At 40.8% G+C, this 18389-nt stretch overlaps 1 protein-coding gene across 2 annotated transcripts in view; it reads right to left on the bottom strand.

Annotated features, from left to right (window-relative positions):
- Positions 1 to 17126, bottom strand: part of lrrc7 (leucine rich repeat containing 7) — a 128253-nt gene extending 111127 nt beyond the window's left edge. Inside the window, exon 1 of one of the 2 annotated variants that reach the window (XM_039811339.1) lies at positions 16905 to 17126. The gene's annotated coding sequence lies outside the window, so the exon portion shown is untranslated. Of the gene's footprint in view, positions 1 to 16815 lie in introns of both variants that reach the window. The other variant, XM_039811340.1, reaches the window with a different exon arrangement.
- Between the last annotated feature and the right edge of the window lie 1263 nt (positions 17127 to 18389).

The raw sequence follows: 18389 nt of genomic DNA on the forward strand, positions 1-18389 counted from the left end.
ATTAACACTTAAAATCAGTCATACACTAGCATCCACTTACTTCCATTATAGATTATATTTGTACAGTTAAAAAATATTCCTTGTATGTGCTTGGCCAATAAAGCTGATTCTGATTCCATGTTCAAGGTTGCTTCTATTTTCTTCTGAAAGAGAACATTGTCTTGGATTAAAGGAATTGTTGCATAACAGAAACAGGCTCGTCACTAAAAAAAAACTGCAAACTCGTAATGACCACACTACTCATGACAATATTTTCACGGTTCTATAATTACAGAAGAAAAAACATTTCATAAATCCTATGCCATTTTAGTTTCATTTTAAAGATCATATAAGGGATAGCAGTTCTGTATTGTTCTCACTATGTCTGTTTTGTTCTAACAATTCTAAAACATTTCCTCTGCACTCCCTTTCACAACTTCAGACACATGCACACAATTGGTTTACTAACTTGTGATGAGACTGTACTGATTGACATAAATTCCCTTAATTTAACTCTTAACCACTATATACCTGGCCCCAACGTTTACACTACCCTTAGCGCATGTGTAATTCTAAACCAAAAGCTAAAACCTAACCTGAAAAATAAATCGGTAACCTAGTGGGGACCCGATTTTTGTCCCCATGAGAGCTGAGTCCCACCAATGTGATTGCAAGGCACACACATGCTTTTATAATCAATCTGATATTCAACACTAGAACCAGGGCTCCACCTGCTGCATGCACAGGAATACACACACACACACACACACACATTGGGAAAATAACAGACTTAAATTCATTTAATTTACCCTAATCACTTGACTACTTAACTAACCCTAACTGTAACCACTGACCCAAAAATCAATTGGAAATTGGTCAACCGTCCCCAATTAACTGGTCTTTAGTCTGAAATGCGTCCCCAAAGGTAGCCTCAGTCTGAGAACACACACACACACACACACACACACACACACACACACACACACACACACACACACACACACACACACACACACACACACACACACACACACACACACACACACACACACACACACACACACACACACACACACGACTCATGACTGTCCATACAAATCACTCACTGTTCCTTACAGCTTCATGTTCAGAAGCTGTTTTGGTAAGCTGTTTTAATCGGTGACCATTAACACCTACAGTAACTCCTACCTCACACACACACACACTCTATCCATGCACATCACTTTAAACACATCAGCAAGGAAGCAGCTGTGTTTTCAACTTAGCTGCTGAATCTGATTACACATATTTGCTCTCCTACCCACACCTGTTGCGTTCTTTGTGCTAAACAACTGGGACAAACTCCATTGACATTCTGACCAAGGACAGCCCACGCTGCCTCACAACACTTTTTGTATTTGCTGTTAAAACGCTAAGAACAAAAACCTCTGCGGAAAGCCTGAACTGAATCTATTCAGGTTGTGCCACTGCATATTATAATTTGGCTGCAAAATGACAATGACTATAAAAAAGAAAAATGTGGCAATGAAAAATAAACAAATGAAAGCCATATTTATATATAGTGTTTCTCACTAAACGTGTGTATCCTTCAGATCTAACCTTCCTAATAAAACCTTAATAAAGCCAATTTTCAGATATTGTCAAACTTGCATTGCACATGTGCCTCCTCATGCATGGGCTAGTATAGAGCACATAGCTCTATAATGCCACTAGTGGTCAAAAACAAGGTTAAAGACATCTTTGATGAAAGTGCCATTACTCAAATAGGCTTGGGGTTAAACGTAGTTTTTGACCACTAGTAATTGTGATATCATGACACATGCATACACGCCACTTTCTCGTGTTATCTGTACGCATTTGGAGCTATCCGCGTGTGCAGCGGACGGGTTGGGTTTAGGAAAAAACAACGGGACGTTTGGATTTAGGAAAACAATAACGGGACACTGGACAACAACGGCAAGGTTGGGTTTAGGAAAAGAAGAAAGCAATGGTTGGGTTTAGGAAACGTGACACGATCCCCGGTCTCCTGGGTGAAAGTCCTGTGTTGTTTGACCCATCCACCACCCCAACCAACCTCCCTACGTGGATTTTCGGCCTTTCATACTACTCGCTACGGCGTAAATTTACACGCAATCGCAAGGTAATGTAAGTCAATGGAGGCCAAACGGCGTTGATAAACACGCTACAAAGCCATACTTATTGAGATCAGTCTGAGTAATTAAAAACCATCTTTATAAATGTTTTGTGAGGAAGCAAATGCATCCAACGTTTTTATTAGGCCTCAATTATACATACAATGTGTTTTGGGTGAAACACTGACAAACGCAACGTAGCGATCAGCTTATAATTGTCAGCCAGTAACGTTAACAGTAACGTAATGTTATAACGTTGTATCAGCTATTTCTGCCTTGATCTGATGTATATCCATCTCTTTAGGGACGAGCGAGGACTAGAGGCCCCTCATTTAGAGGGGAGGATGACCATCAGACCATAGAAGGATCCCCTGGAGAGTCTGAAGTCCACCCTGATGTCACTTTCCCTGTCAAACTAAAGTACAGCGCCAGCACTGGGACTGTATCGTTCAGCTGGCAGTAACGTTACGGCCGGGGGTCTGGAACTATAAGCACAGGAACGTCTTTTAAATAAAATTCTATTAAATGTATTTAATGTTGTGTTAGCTTTTGCATTGCACTTTGCATCACTGTAGAAAGCACATAACGTTAGTGCATAAAAGAATAGAAGAATGGGGTCAATTCTGGTGCCTCTGCTTTCACTCTGGATTGTCACTGTATGAAGACCATTTAGAACACAGAAAATGATGACTTAAAATAATAGCTTATGTAATAAATATGATATCCACCTTGCCGGAGTAACGTTACAGGAATTTACTATCACGCAGTGGTGCGTCAATGTATTCTAACACATGTACATATGACGTGAGCCTTTATAAAATGCTCAGTCTAGCTAGAAACATAAAATTATAATTTTATTAGATTTTGATGATGATGGTTTGTCTATTAGGTAAGTTGTAAGGGTAATGCTTCACACCAACAGTCTTATCTATGGGCCACAAGGATTTTCTCATAAAACAGTTGAGCGTTACAATTGCTACTCAAATGAACAGTAATACATTAATGTTACTCATTTTTAAAGCAGAAACATAAAATATACACAAAAGAGAAGGGTCAACAAAGAATAAAGAGAATTAATTAATTGAAAACACTGAATAGAGAGCGATAACAAAAAATAATATTAAGATACTGTAACGTTTTCTAGCTAATAGGCGGATGACACGACGGCGTTGTCGCAATCGTCGTGACACGGAGCAAATGCAAGCATCAATCAATAAAATCACATTTATTTTTATTAAAATATCAAAAACGAAGCAGGAATGTATTTTTCGCGGAAAACAATAGGTGGCTGGAATGCTCTCCCCGGGTGAAATTCACAATTTTACAGAAGAAGAAGAAGGGGTGAAATGTTTTGATTATCATTTCCGGTAAGTGCACAACGGCTGTGCGCGATTTGAAATGTATGCACTATGCAAGTCAGTAGGTAGTGTACAAAGTGTACTGCCTGTTCGAGCACTAACGGAAGTGCACAATTTGAGACACACTATATATCTGTACAGTTCGCATGATTGACCAAATTTGCCAAATTCGACTTTCCACCATTATTCATCAGCAGAGAAGTATCCTGCTGATCGTCAGGCCACATAAATGATCAAATACAGTGAATACTGAATGGAGCAGACAGCAGATGGTATTCTGAAAGATCACTGGGAAGTAAAAATGGACGGACTGCCAAGGCATGCTGGTTTCCTCTCCTTTACCTCATGTCCTTCCTCTAATCCTCTTTGTCCTCCCCCCTTTTTTCCTCTGTTTCCCTTCATTCCAAGTCATGTTTTACCGAACTCCATGGAGTGACTTCACTTGAGGACATTTAAGAGACTATGCACAGCTCCCTCTGGAGTCACCTTCTGAGACACATTTGTGATTCTAGGCTATATAAGTTGACTCATGTGCATACGAGCACGACTCTTTATAGTCGTCCACATAAACTGGCCTTAACATGTAATAACCGCAGGCTGTCGTTCACTTGCGACCCCAAACCGCCTCATCTAATTGGCTAATGGTTGGCTCTCAGATGACTCACTGTCTTTGTCTCTCAAATACACACAAACACAAACTACACAAACAATGACGCACAAACATTTGCAATGAATGTTTTGTTAGCGTTTACACAGATGCTTAACTAGTGAGAAGGAACTAGACGGAGAAACAAACAAACAAACAAAGAAAACCTTGCTACTGTCAACAACTTTGGAGAGTCTTAAGGGGCCCAGTCAGTCACAGATCTGTGTGTGTGTGTGTGTGTGTGTGTGTGTGTGTGTGTGTGTGTGTGTGTGTGTCTCTCTCTCCATGGGCATCCTGTGCGTGTGGGTGGACAGTGAGGCTGAGTTGTCATGTTGGCCAGAAGAACATAACTGCATATTCATAACCAAGCATCTATGCATATAAGCCTGCACACACACTCACTCAGGTAAACACAGATGTACAAAAGTCCCTGTGAGATGTAAACAATATCTAAAAAAAAAATAAAACAAAAAAAACCCTGTTATGCTAAACAATGCTGAGGAGAACAGCAGGAGACAGGAAAGACAGCGAGAGAGAGGTGAGGTAGACAAAGATGGCAAGAGGAAAGACACTATGGCAGACTAGAACGAGAGAGAGGAAGAGAATGAGTGGTAGGCAGGAGACTGTGTGGGTTGACTTTTTCTCTCTCGGGTGCTATGGTAACCTACCGAGCTGCAGCTAACCAGAGGGGAGAAGAGGGAGATGAGAGGAGAGAAGAGAAGAGGAGAGGAAGAAGCAAGAGAGAGTAGAGGAGATGAGAAAGAGGAGAAAACAAGGAGAGAAAAGCACAAGAGAGAGGAGAGGAGGAAACAAGAGAGGAGAGGGCAGGAGATGAGAAAGAGGAGGGACAAGAGAGGGAGAAGCAAGAGAGAGGAGAGGAAGAAGCAAGAGAGGAGAGGGGAGGAGATGAGAAAGAGGAGGGGCATGAGAGGAAGAAGCAAGAGAGAGGAGAGGATGAAACAAAAGAGGAGAGGGAAGGAAAGGAAAGGAGCAGAGGAGAGAGGAAGTAACAAAGTGGTGAGGGAAGGGAAGAAGCGCAATGATAAGAGAGGGAAGAGGAGAGGAATGGAAAGGAGAGGAGAGGGGAGAAGCAGAGGATAGAGGAGGTGAAGATATGAGAAGAAAGGAAACGAAAGGGAAGGAGAGAAAAGAGGAGATTAAATGAAAGGAGATAGGAAACAAAAGAGAAGTTGGCAAGAGTAGAGCAGTCCGGGTTATCTGAAACTAAAACAAAGATGATAGATAAGAACATTTCGGTTTTAAAAGCCTTTAAGACATTCATGTTGTGACTTGTTTAGAGCTCCTAGGATCATTCAGTACGGATTTATTTCCCAATCATAAAATGTCTAACTGCTTCAAGTTAAACAGGAACTTCAATCGACCACGACTAGAGGAGAAACGCACGCTAGCAGCGTGGCTCTAAGGACGGTAATGTCAGTCTGTCAGTTGGTCCAGACTGAAATATCTCAACAACTATTGGAAGGGTTAGTCATGCAATTTTAACGTCTGTATCTCTAAACTCAATTTATTATTAGTGAGGCACACGTCCGGTGGATTTTCCACCCCTGCCGCTTTATTTTTAGATCTTCCGTGAAGTGTTTTGATGGCTTGTCCCATGGATTCTAAACAGACAGCGTCTTTATTGTCTCCACTGTCAACGGGAGGAACAAGCATTTAACTGATCGAACAATAAAGGACTTTGTCATTCCACCAACATAAAGTGAGTTCATTTCCTCCGCTTAATAAGTGATGGTTAAATTGAAAACAGTCTCTTACTCTTGGTTACCCTGCTGCACTAATATGCCCTCCGGGGCATAATAAAGATACCTTGGACCTAGGATTTCCATTCAATCAGATTTTTTTGTTTCTGTATATAAAATCAAATACATAAAACTGCTTGTGGGCGGACTTCTTTTGTGTTTGTTGTTGTGGCAGTTGATGCATATATACAAAGAAACTGCATAACAGTCCTTTGTTCCATAGCCTGTTGTGTATTATGTACACCCTGGAGCACAATTAGTGCTAAATGAATCACATTATGATTTGAAGAGATATTTCTATTAAATAGACACGTATTTTACCTAAAGGTGTCATATTATTCAAGTTATAGTGTGTGAGTGTCTCATGTGCCTATCTGTGTGTTATGTGCTCGTTGCAAAAGAGCTGTGTTAATCACTGAGGAAGTGGTTCAAGGAATGTCCCCGATGCACAGAAAGTTAAGATGAAGTCATAAAATTAGTTTACGTCTTTATGGATTAAGATTAAGATAAGCACACAGGAAAGGTCACGGAAAGGGGAAGAGGAGGAAGACGCGGGATTCTGTCAGCCCATTTGGAGTGAAACCAGACTTCTACTGGACTGGTGTGCATGAAGCATCCCCCACACATTCTGAGGACAACGCCCAGAGAGAAATAAATAGGGACTGAACTGTTCAGCATTTGCTCCTAACCTGGGAGACATGGGGAGGTCTGGGTTGTGGGTCCGCATGTAGGTCTGCATGCGTTCGTAAATACTTAAAATACTGTTCAGGAAAAGTACTTAATTTGATTCCATCGTCTCAGTAATTTATTTCAGTCCACCGGTTAAGAGATCATCAAAAAGAATACACTTAAGAGGGATAGTTTAGAGCAGTGTTCATGGGCTGAAATATGTGCCACCAGAAACTGAATTTGAATGATTTATATTTGAATCGCTAAACTTGAATTATTGCATTGAAAAACTGAATTTGAATCATATAATTTGAAATTGTATTGTTGAATTTGAATCACTGCATTGAAAAACTGAATCTGGATAGTATAATTTTAAATTGAATTTATTCGTTTGTAACTGAAGTCCAATAAAATCTGATCCTCACTGAAAATTCAACTCTCTATATATCTTCACATTCAGTTCTCACAATTCAGATTCAGTTCTCAAAGTTCAATTTCAAGTTACTGTGACAGACATCCGGGTAGTTGGATGAAGGTTAAAGGTGCAATATGTAATATTGTGTGTAATACTGGCAGCTAGCGGTTAAAATAGTTACTGCAGTACAAATTCAAAATACTGGAGAGTCGTTTCCCCCGCCCCCTCCTGCCCAGACTCGAAGTTCACGGAGGTTGCCAGGCTGAGACCGCGGCATCCACAACAATGTTGCTAGATGCTTTTCTCACATAGCCAGACATTACTTCACAGCACAGCAGAGTAGCTAACGTTAGATGCTAGTCTCACATAGCCAGACATTACTCCACAGCACAGTGGAGTAGCTAATGTTATATGCTGGCTATATTGACAGTCATAAAAGCCCGTGCTCATTCGGGGCTCTGTAACCAACTGACAGACACACTTTTTCGGTTTAAAATTACAGTATGAACCGCTAAAAACACAACAACCTCACCGTCCTCTCCACACGCCAGTCAGGCACACTTCCTCGGCTTAGAATTACAATACGAAACGCTAAAAATACCACTACCTTGCCGACGGAACACACTTCATTGGCTTAGAATTACGGCAACATCGCTAAACACACTGCAAACTCACAGTCCTCTCTTTCCGATTTACAGCCCCTCGCGGGTTTTGGAAATAACTCACCGTTGTCGGCTCCAGCCGCTGAAGAGGCTACATGCTGTAAACAGCCATGGGCTTGCCTGGTCCCCGGTAACGTTAGCAGTAAGCAGGGTTAGCAAGGCAGCGTTAGCCAGGACCAGTCGGGATCACTTTACTGTCTCAATTGTTTTTGCAAGTAACCAACTCCGTAATTTTAGCTATATAATTCAATGTGAGTACACAAATGTTGAAATGACAAAAATGCCCCTAGTAGCTGTGATAAATTAGCCTGAAGCTATGCTTACCGGTTCAGGAGGAAATAAGCCAATTCTGCGTCCTTTTGGGCGCTAAGCTGTCTCCATCTTTCAAATACATCTCCAATATTTACCAGGGGTTGTTACCTTCTCTGGTCACGCGAACTGTTAGAAAAATGCTTTTTTTTTTTTTTAGGTCGGGTAGAATCTATCTCCGTTGATCCTGTTCGTTTGTGTGCTGCTTTCATGGCTGTACTACCGTTACAGCTGTAGCGTGCTGGGTTTACGTTTTTACAGGTATATCTGGCAACCCGGCCTGGCTGTCAAACTGGGCCGTTGATAACAACACACAGATCAAAACATAAACATAAATTCCGTCACGGAATGTAAATTTCAAAAAGAAAAAATACTGACATTAGCATTGTTGTCAGAAAAGATAGTATTTCAGTTTAACATGTTTCCTTAATATCTGATGAGGCATTGGTGTCATTTTTGGATTTATTACAGTACAAATATTACATATTGGACCTTTAATTCAAGTTTAGCAATTCAAATTCAAATATAAATGATTCAAATTCAGTTTCTGGTGGCACATATTTCAGCCCATAAGTGTTTCTCAAATGGGGGTACGTGTACCCCTAGGGGTACTTTGGAGGACTGCAGGGGGTACGTGAGATATTTAACAAAATGTTTAATAGTTACAAAGCTGTTGTCCAGAACATTGTTCCTCTTTATGTAGATTTTTTTTTTTCCTACCAAAAATGTGACATTTGTGTCTCCTTCTTTGGACCTAATCTTGCCGTCCTTCCTATACTGTCCTTATACTTTTTACAAGTTTCGCTTTTTTTCTTCTTATGTCACTGTTTTCGAAGTTTTTTATACTATTTTGACCTATTCTTGCCTTACTTCCTTCCTTCCTTCTACCATCTTTTTCCAAGTTTTTGTCTCTTTTTCTCATTAGCATTTAAATGTTTTTTTCAGTTACAAGGCTGTTGTTTAGTAAATCTATCATTGACAGCGCTGTACTGTTCCTGTTTATATACACTTTTTTTTACATTTTTTTTACATTACGTATTTTTAACATTTATGTATTTACTTAAGTATCTAGGATCTGAATACTTCCTCCACCACTGGAGATAACGGTGCCAGTTGGTCCCAAAGTGTACTATAGTGTAGGACAACCAAATAGAAATTGGCTGAAAAGATATCCACCAAAAAGAAAAATAGAAGAATGTGTGCGAGCGAGGGAGGGCAATATTATGTCACCTATATAGGACAAATAGCTTTTGAATTGTTGGTCTCTTGTCTCTGAAATGTCAGAGCCAAACGCATTATAAAATCAAAAACACTTGAATTCTCAGTCCAATGAATAACAGAATGTAACAACTCATTCTGGACAATAACATTGAATCTGACAGACACTGGTTATTTGAAGCTGCAGGACAATCGGAGGCATTAATTATGGGCTGCTGTTAGTTGATAACAGATTACAATGGCTTCATGTTGTTCGATAATAGAAACCGTTCAAAGCTTGTCCTTGTCTGAGTCGCTCTCTCCGAGTCTCTTTTTCTGTATTTGTGTCATCATCATGCTGTTTCTTGATTTTTTGACAGATGAAGTAAATATAATTTAGCGTTGCCAATGTCAAAGCTTTGTTTCTCTCATCAGTCAGTCTCTCTCTCTCTTTCCCCTCTCTGCTCATTTCTCCCCGTTTCAAAATCCTGCTGAATGATGCAACCATACAGTAACTATACAGACAAGTAAACACACATACAGAGAGAGAGAGAGAGAGAGAGAGAGAGAGGGAGAGAGAGAGAGAGAGAGAGAAACTGTTTAAAAGATGAGGTTTTCTGTTTGTAAATGAACTTGGACGAAGTAGATGGAATTTAAGTAGTCTGTTTTCAAAAAGACTGCCTTTCTCTGTGTCTGTATGTCTGTTTTTTAACCTGTCTGTCTGCCTGTCTGTCTGTATATGTAGGTCAGGGTGCCCCAGTTGTAACTGGCCCTACTTTCATGTGATTGGTTTACACATTTTCTGTTTTTCAGGCTGATTAGACCTCTCTTAGGGCTATACCTATGCTTGCAGTTCGCTGATGTAACCAACCTCCATAAAACAACCAAAAATGTGCATGTTGTCCTTCCATAACAGGTTTGACAGCAGAGTCATTTAAGGTCAGATTACAGCTTTAATGTTGTATCCCATTGAAGTCATAAAGCATCTATTTTTGTTTCTAAAGTTGAGAGGGTCGCTTATCACTTGCTGCTGTTTGGAAGGTATTTCTCGAATCAATAAATAGTATTTTGCCCATCTGGATAAGTATAACCCCATTTCCTAATTCAAATAAAGGTGGCAGCTGAAAGTGACACCTCTCTTTGCCCAAATAGGTCTTTTTCACAGCAAACATTTTTGACCTGTCATTATTTAATAGTAGGAAAAGCACAGGTGTTACTAATAACGTTAATAATGGCTCAGTGCTATTTAATCTGCCCATTAAGCCGTGACAAGTTAAAGTGACCCTGTGACATGTCAAAATGTCTGTGAAGGGGGCCTACTGTACACTGAGATTTATTCATCGATTTTAGTTATTTTCCTACAATTAATATTTCCGTGTACCATATCATATGTTTTACTACATAAATGTTGTTGAAAAACATATTTTTTGAAAGCTCACTAGCGATAAGTCTCATGCATGAAAGGCATAAACTGTGGCCCCACTGTCCTGAGAAGAGGTCTTATCAGCCAAAAGTGAAAACACCTTTTGGGTGTGTAGAGACTTTAATCAAGTTGTTCTCAGCACCAGAATCAAGTCCCTCCACCTCAGGAAGAGCTAGTCCCTGACCTGGACTTTCAATCAGAGTAAAACCTTCCCAAAATGTTCTGATCCAAAACCGTCAACCTTCAAACTGTCAGTTTTCCAAGAAAAACGGAAGAGTCGGTTTGATTAACCCTCTAATTACGTGGGATTTTGGCCAGGTTGCAGGATATGATTAATGATTTTACTTGGTGGTTGGAGTGATGATTCTTATTTGTAGGTCTGTGGGATGATATCAGCTGCAGTCATCACACTCTCTTCCTCAGACAGATCAAACTTCCCCTTAACTAAGTAGTTCGTTACGAACTGCTTCAGACTTTATTGACACAGGCCAGCGTGTTCAGTAAGCAAATGTTTCTAGGCAACAAATACGGTTGCAGCCTCAACGCTGACTCTTGGGATGATATTGCTTAGCAACAACATTTGTTTGTAGGATGTTAAAACTGGACTTCACAGTGCTTCATGAGTGTGATACAGTTGAGGCCACACGGGTGTCATTGTGGCCAAATTGCCGTTAGAAAGACTGCTTAACCTTGAAACCAGACAGGATCATCTGGATATAAGTATGCATCTCTCCATCTTTGTCCGCTTATCCGGTGTCGGGTCGCGGGGGGAGCAGCTCCAGCAGGGGACCCCAAACTTCCCTTTCCCCAGCCACATTAACCAGCTCCGACTGGGGGATCCCGAGGCGTTCCCAGGCCAGGTTGGAGATATAATCCCTCCACCTAGTCCTGGGTCTTCCCCGAGGCCTCCTCTGAGCTGGACGTGCCTGGAACACCTCCCTAGGGAGGCGCCCAGAGGGCATCCTTACCAGATGCCCGAACCACCTCAACTGGCTCCTTTTGACGGAGCAGCGGCTCCACTCCGAGCTCCTCTCGGATGACTGAGCTTCTCACCTTATCTGTAAGGGATACGCCAGCCACCCTCCTGAGGAAATTCATTTCGGCCGCTTGTACCCTGGATCTCGTTCTTTCGGTCGTGACCCAGCCTTCATGACCATAGGTGAGGGTAGGAACGAAAACTGACCGGTAGATCAAGAGCTTTGCCTTCTGGCTCAGCTCTCTTTTCGTCACAACGGTGCGATAAATTCAACGTAATACTGTCCCTGCTGCGCCAATTCTCCGACCAATCTCCTGCTCCATTGTCCCCTCACTCGCAAACAAGACCCCAAGGTACTTGAACTACTTCACTTGGACTCATTCCATCGGTTTCCTGCTGAGAACCATGGCCTCAGATTTAGAGGCGCTGATCCTCATCCCAGTTGCTTCTCACTCGGCTGCGAACCGATCCAGTGAGTGCTGAAGGTCACAGGCCGATGATGCCATCGGGACCACATCATCTGCAAAGAGCAGCGATGAGATCCCCTCCCCACCCCAACTACACCTCGATATCCTGTCCATAAATATTACAAACAGGATTGGTGACAAAGCGCAAACCCTCACCTGAAACACGTCCGAGTATATATGAAGAGAGACAGTAACAGCGACAGTAACACCAGCTAGACACAGAATCAAAACCATCCACATCCTCCACAGGAATCTGTCGGCTCAGAGGGAATCCATGTATCTGTACCACAGTATGGGACAGGTACCATACCGGAGCCACACATCAGCTGAAAACACTACATTACATACAGTATTTTCTGTATCTGCTTGTTCCAGCATTGAAGCTTTTTTCAATGGCTGCACGGTCACATCTAAATAGTCTAGATGGATTGTGCATTATTCTATACTTGTGTAGGTGCATACAAATATTCATAAGCAACTCACTATGATGCACCTCTCCTGAGCATGGACCAAATACTGTGTCAGCATCATCCAACACCAGTAACACCCCTCAGTTCTGCAGTCTCGTTAGTCTAAATCCACATTATCACCAAGCCTATCACAGGCACATGTATTTTATATTCAAACATATTGGCTGCTGTTTTAATATGTGATTTTTCAACCTTTAACTCAGGTACTTGCAAGTGTGTTGTGTAAGTATTGTTTGATGCCCCAAATCAAAGCCAAAATTTGTGACAGTTTTCACATTATTTTAGTAATAGTTTTTTTTTTTTACCCAAAGGTAATTCAAAATCCAAAGATAAAGTTATGGCCAGCAGGCGTTTAGCTTAGTTTAGCATAAAGATTAATTTTTACATTTTGGATAGCTGTTTCTTCCTGCTTCCAGTCTTTAGCTAAGCTAATTGTCTCCTAGCTGAAGCTTTATATTTAGCATGCAGACATTAAAGTTATCCATCTTCTCATCTAATTATCAGCGAGAAAGGATTAAGCATGTAGTAATGGCGATGGCTAAAATTGAGTTAAACTAGGGGATTAGGAATGCATTATGTCAGTATGGGCACTCACAAGTACAGATGTATGTGTGGGTGTATTGTAAATAAGATGGCATAAGTCCATTTAATCATTATTAGACATTTCAGACACATTAAACAGTCCAGGTGTGAGTGCACTATTAATGCAATATTGGTTACATTTGAAGAATCTTAAATCCTAGTTTTAAAACAGGTCAGTTCAGCATAATATTACAATTGAATTTGGCAATAATTACTGTTTAGCACCTCCTGTTGACACACTGCCACTGACAAACTGTCACTGATACACTGCCATCTTGCCATCGTACAGGCTGTGCTAAAACATGATTAATTTCAACGAAGCCTTTACCAGTCAAGAGAGATTTGAGGCTTACTAAGACTCAGGGATTTAATTACTATGTTACTGTACACTTGGCTAGAAGAAGCTCTCAGCTGTGGGGCATCCCAGTGAATCCGTGGGCTAAGGTGAAAACCATGTACTTGTGATGTTGTGGGCTCAATCTGGCTCCTAGTCTGCCCCCCTCCCACCCCCTCCCACCCCTTCTCTCGCTCATCATCCCTGCCACAGCTCTGCATGCAGTCTAATGAAGCAGAAACAAATCCCAAAGCTTTATATCTGCAGTAGACAGAGCTGTGAAGATGAGATGTTTCCACCTACGCAGGCAGACAGACAGGCAGTAGCTCGAGAGACCCGAACACCTACCACTCTATAGCTACTGTAATGCTATGGAATATCTAATTTATTCTCACTGAGGAAGCTCAGCTGAGCTTGTATCTAAACTGAGAGATTTATTCTGTATAGATGTATATCTGCAGTGAGGATCTGAATTCATCGTATGGATCGATATCGGACATGTAGTCACTGTACAGGTTCATCAAAATATGAACTGTCTGCAGAATCTCTTTGGTTTAACTATGACAAATTCAAAAACCTGCTAGGCTGCCATGTTAGTCAGTTCTCTTCCAGTTGACAAGATGGAGCAGAGTTTTACAAACAGAGTGAGTCAGTTACATTAAGATGGTTGGAATAAAATGTCTCCATTCAGAAGGAAGAAAGAGTGCAAACATAGGCAGAGGAAGCACACAAAACGGATCAGAAACAAATCTGTTCCATCGATTGACTTTCTATATAATGCTTTTAAAATGATATTTAACAAAATATGAGATTTTTGAGGATTTTGATGGGGGGTAGCATACATTTCTGTTTTAATCAATCTAGGCTCTTGTTCAACTCATTTGATAAGTAAGTACAGTCAGGAAAGTTATTCAGGATTTTAAAAATACTGAGGTTGTGATTTCAAATTCCCCTTAGACATTATGAAGCCACCAACCAAACTGATTAAAAAAAGACTCACATAATTCTGGTGAATATACTGTACACTAAATCCTTTACAGTACAGGCCACAAGTTTGGACACACCTTCTCATTCAATGTGTTTCTTTATTTTCATGACTATTTACATTGTAGATTCTCACTGAAGGCATCAAAACTATGAATGAAAACATATGGAATTATGTACTTAACAAAAAAGTGTGAAATAACTGAAAACATGTATTATATTTTAGATTCTTCAAAGTAGCCACCCTTTGCTTTTTTTGATAACTCTGCAAACCCTTGGTGTTCTCTCAATGAGCTTCATGAGGTAGTCACCTGGAATGGTTTTCACTTCACAGGTGTGCTTTGTCAGGGTTAATTAGTGGAATTGTTTCCCCTTATTAATAAAAAAGCAAAGGGTGGCTACTTTGAAGAATCTAAAATATAAGATATGTTTTCAGTTATTTCACACTTTTTTGTTAAGTACATAATTCCATGTGTTCATTCATAGTTTTGATGCCTTCAGTGAGAATCTACAATGTAAATAGTCATGAAAATAAAAAGGAAAAACATTGAATGAAAAGGTGTGTCCAAACTTTTGGCCTGTACTGTATATTGGTATTCATTTAGTTTTTGCGTTAAAAACTGTCACATTTATTCTAAGAAAATATCAAAATCGGCACACAAAAAAACAACGTGTTTTCTGTGTGTCACCAAAGACAGTGCAGGGCAAAAATGACTTCTACAGTAAGTCAAATGACTTATTTGTTTATATTTTTATAGAAATGAGTAGTTTCCTCTAACAAAACTGAAGATGGTGATGGGCTTCTTGAAGCATTACTTTGTTTTTAACAAACACTGGTTAGATTATGCATTGAAAAATATAGACTGGATCAATTAAATGGGTAAACTACATGCTTCACTCATACAAATGACTATGACTTGTTGAGGTTGATTTCGTATTTAGAGAGACTGTTGTCATTAATGCAAATTACCCAAACCAGGGCAAAGATCTGTCATATGGATGCTGAAATGTTGAATGTATGTAGGGCTTCAAATAGCAATTATTGTCATATCACAAGTCTGTAACAATATCGATGAATCAATTGTTTTGCCTATAAAACACCAAAGCCTGAAATTATTATTTGATTATCAAAGTAGTTGCCCGTTCATTTTTGAGTGATGGAATAATCAGCTAATCCTTTCAGCTCTATGCGTATGTGTTAGATGTATCTTCAATCAAGCGATGCAAGAATAATCCAAAACTTATTATATTTTTGGATTGTGCTTTTCTTAAACTGTGATATTATTTAGGATATATGAAATGATAACACATCTGTAAGTTTGCAACTGTATGACAGACGGGAGGTCTCAATTCAAGCCAATTTGTTCTCTACAGGGTTCCTCAGCTCTCCAAATCTCCTTGACAGTGAATCAAAGTTTTTAGATATTGGGTCTTTGGAAAATTGTCTATTAGTCCGTTTTTCTTTCTGTAGTCCAACACCAATCTCACAAAACCCAACAGAAGAGCAACAACAACAACAAAAAGACTTCCTGCAGATGAAACTTTTCACACCTGATTTAAAACCTAAAGCTTAAAAACGTTTGAGGCGTCCCCTCAGGTAGTCGGGCAGAACACTCTCTCTGCAAGAGAGCAGCCGAGCAGAAAGCCAAGTCCCCTGATTGTGCACAGCTGAGTCCTGAGGGCACGAAGGAGCCGGCTGTCGCCTGACCCGAGGTGACTAATGGAGGTTTTACGGAATCCTGGTGGCACAGAGGGCTTCTTTTTCCCCTTACAGCAAATTGAACCCAATGCAAGACTGCTGTTTCTTTGTCTCTCTTTATGATCTTTCCAAATTGTAACACAGACATCAGGGGGGGTCAGAAGAGTTTTTCACCTGCCCACTTGTTACATCACACATCTGTTCACAACGATAACACGAATCCTCCAACTCTGGGACGTATATATATATATATAATTGATTTCTTCAGACTATCCCACTAGAAACGGCCTCTATGTCTTTCTAGGTTACAGTAGCAAACAGACAGCCACACTCCTCCAAATGACTGTAGCAGTGAAGCTTTTCTGGACTAGTGGGACAGCATGATACTGCACACAGCCCAGATACAGAAGTATAGATGGAGCGTTATGTAATTAATACTCCTCCTCCTATGCAGATACAGTAGGCAAGCCTAGAAATCCTGGCCTCAGCTGTAACTGTAGCCCCGAAATGACTGACACAGCTCATATGTACGGTGTCATTTTAATCACTCTGGCTCCTATAGTCCCATTTAGACCAGCAGCTCTTGGCTCAGCTAAAGCTTTTGCATACTGTAAAACAGCCATCCAATGTGATATACAGTAAAACCAAACCTCCTCTACAGCCACGCAGCATGCAGAAAAGCTGTCTCTCTCCATCTCACCCACACACACACACACATATATATAACATAGAGCCCAAATAAAACCTGTTTACCTGCTATCCCATAATTCACAGTTCTGGCAAGGACAGGTGACTGGTGAAGCCAAGACAGACAGAGTAAAGTGTTGCGGGGCTTCTCTTACCAACAAATCCCCCCTTCTTCAGGAATCCTTTCCACTCCCTTCAGCCGGCTTCTTCCAGTGCTCCGGCTTTCATCTCTCCAGTAAAGAGAGCAGGAGGAAGACAGCCAAGGACTTTAAATAATTAGCATGCCTCTTGCTCTTGTGTTTTCTCTCCGTCTCCTCCAGATTTCTCCACAGTCTCTGGGGGGAAGCAGGAGCATCAGTGATACACTGCCGCGCGCGCTCCGCTGCAGGAGGCTGAACGTCAATCACACAGGTAACCTAGGGAACCGCTGGGTCCGCCTCCCCCCCCTCCCCCCCTCCCAGCCAACGCTGATTGGTCGGCTGACGGACAACCAGAAGTCCTCGCAGATTCACAGATGGTATACTGAGAGCTGTGGTGGGATCAACCAAACAAAAAGTAGTGGATTGCGGTACTTGTGAACTCTTTCTCTCTCCTCTCTCTCTCGGACTTCAGAGCCTACCACTTTATTTTACAGTTGCTTAGCAACAAACCGGCATGTGTGAGTGCATGTTGCAGAGCAGGAGGAGAGATGTGGGAGAGATAAAGGAGTTCAAGTCCTCAAATCGCTCTCTTTCTCTCTCTCTCTCTCTCTCTCTCTCTCTGTCAGAGGTGTGGATGGATGTTGCATATTTCAGCTCTCAGCAGCAGCAGTATTATAGAGGCTGTTGTTGCTTCAGAGCAGCCTGATATAAGCAGTTAAATGCAGAACTGAGAGTTGGTTATTAGGGGTAGCCTTGGTATGAAGGGGGTGATTAAGATTATGTGCACAAATTAGTGTATTTAAAAAATAAAAAGGGAAACAACTCTCCATTTAATCTTTAATTGTGGTGCACAAAATCCTTCCATCCTGAATGGAAGAGTTTATAGCGCAAAATCTGAGAAGTTGAATACTTCTATTAGAAATAGTCCAACCAAAATCTTTTTTTGTATGAAACAGACTTCACAGCAGTAAAAGATTGTTAAGCGTTTGCAGCTGCACAAAACAAACTTCTCAAGCCATTCCTGCAACAAGATCCACATCTCTGCTTCCCAGACATCACTATGTACAATAAAGTATAAAAAAAAAAGTCTACATACATTACATCCCTTCTAAACCTTACCCACAATCCTGCCAAGCTCTTGTGCAAACAAATGGATTGGTTGGCACAGGTTAGAGTGCCTGCCTCCTGCACTTTTACTTGTCAGACCGTCTCTATCCTGACTCAATAATTAGATTAAAATGTTTACATATCGAGTACATCTTTAGTTTGTTCCGTAGATAATTCTGGGATGCATGCAACACTACTTATTAAATACTACAAACAGTATTTAATAAAGACGACTGGAGACTAAAATCTGTTGTTACTGCAGTACTGAAGTTGTCCCCTAACCCATAACCTAAAGTGTTAACAGTAAAAGCTGATTGTATACAGCTGTCAGCAGGGGGCACCTTTTTTAGTTAAGTTAAATTAAGAGAATTTTTATTGATGCATTCGGTGAAA

Source organism: Perca fluviatilis, chromosome 9 (genome assembly GCF_010015445.1).
Source record: "Perca fluviatilis chromosome 9, GENO_Pfluv_1.0, whole genome shotgun sequence".
NCBI lineage: Eukaryota > Metazoa > Chordata > Actinopteri > Perciformes > Percidae > Perca > Perca fluviatilis.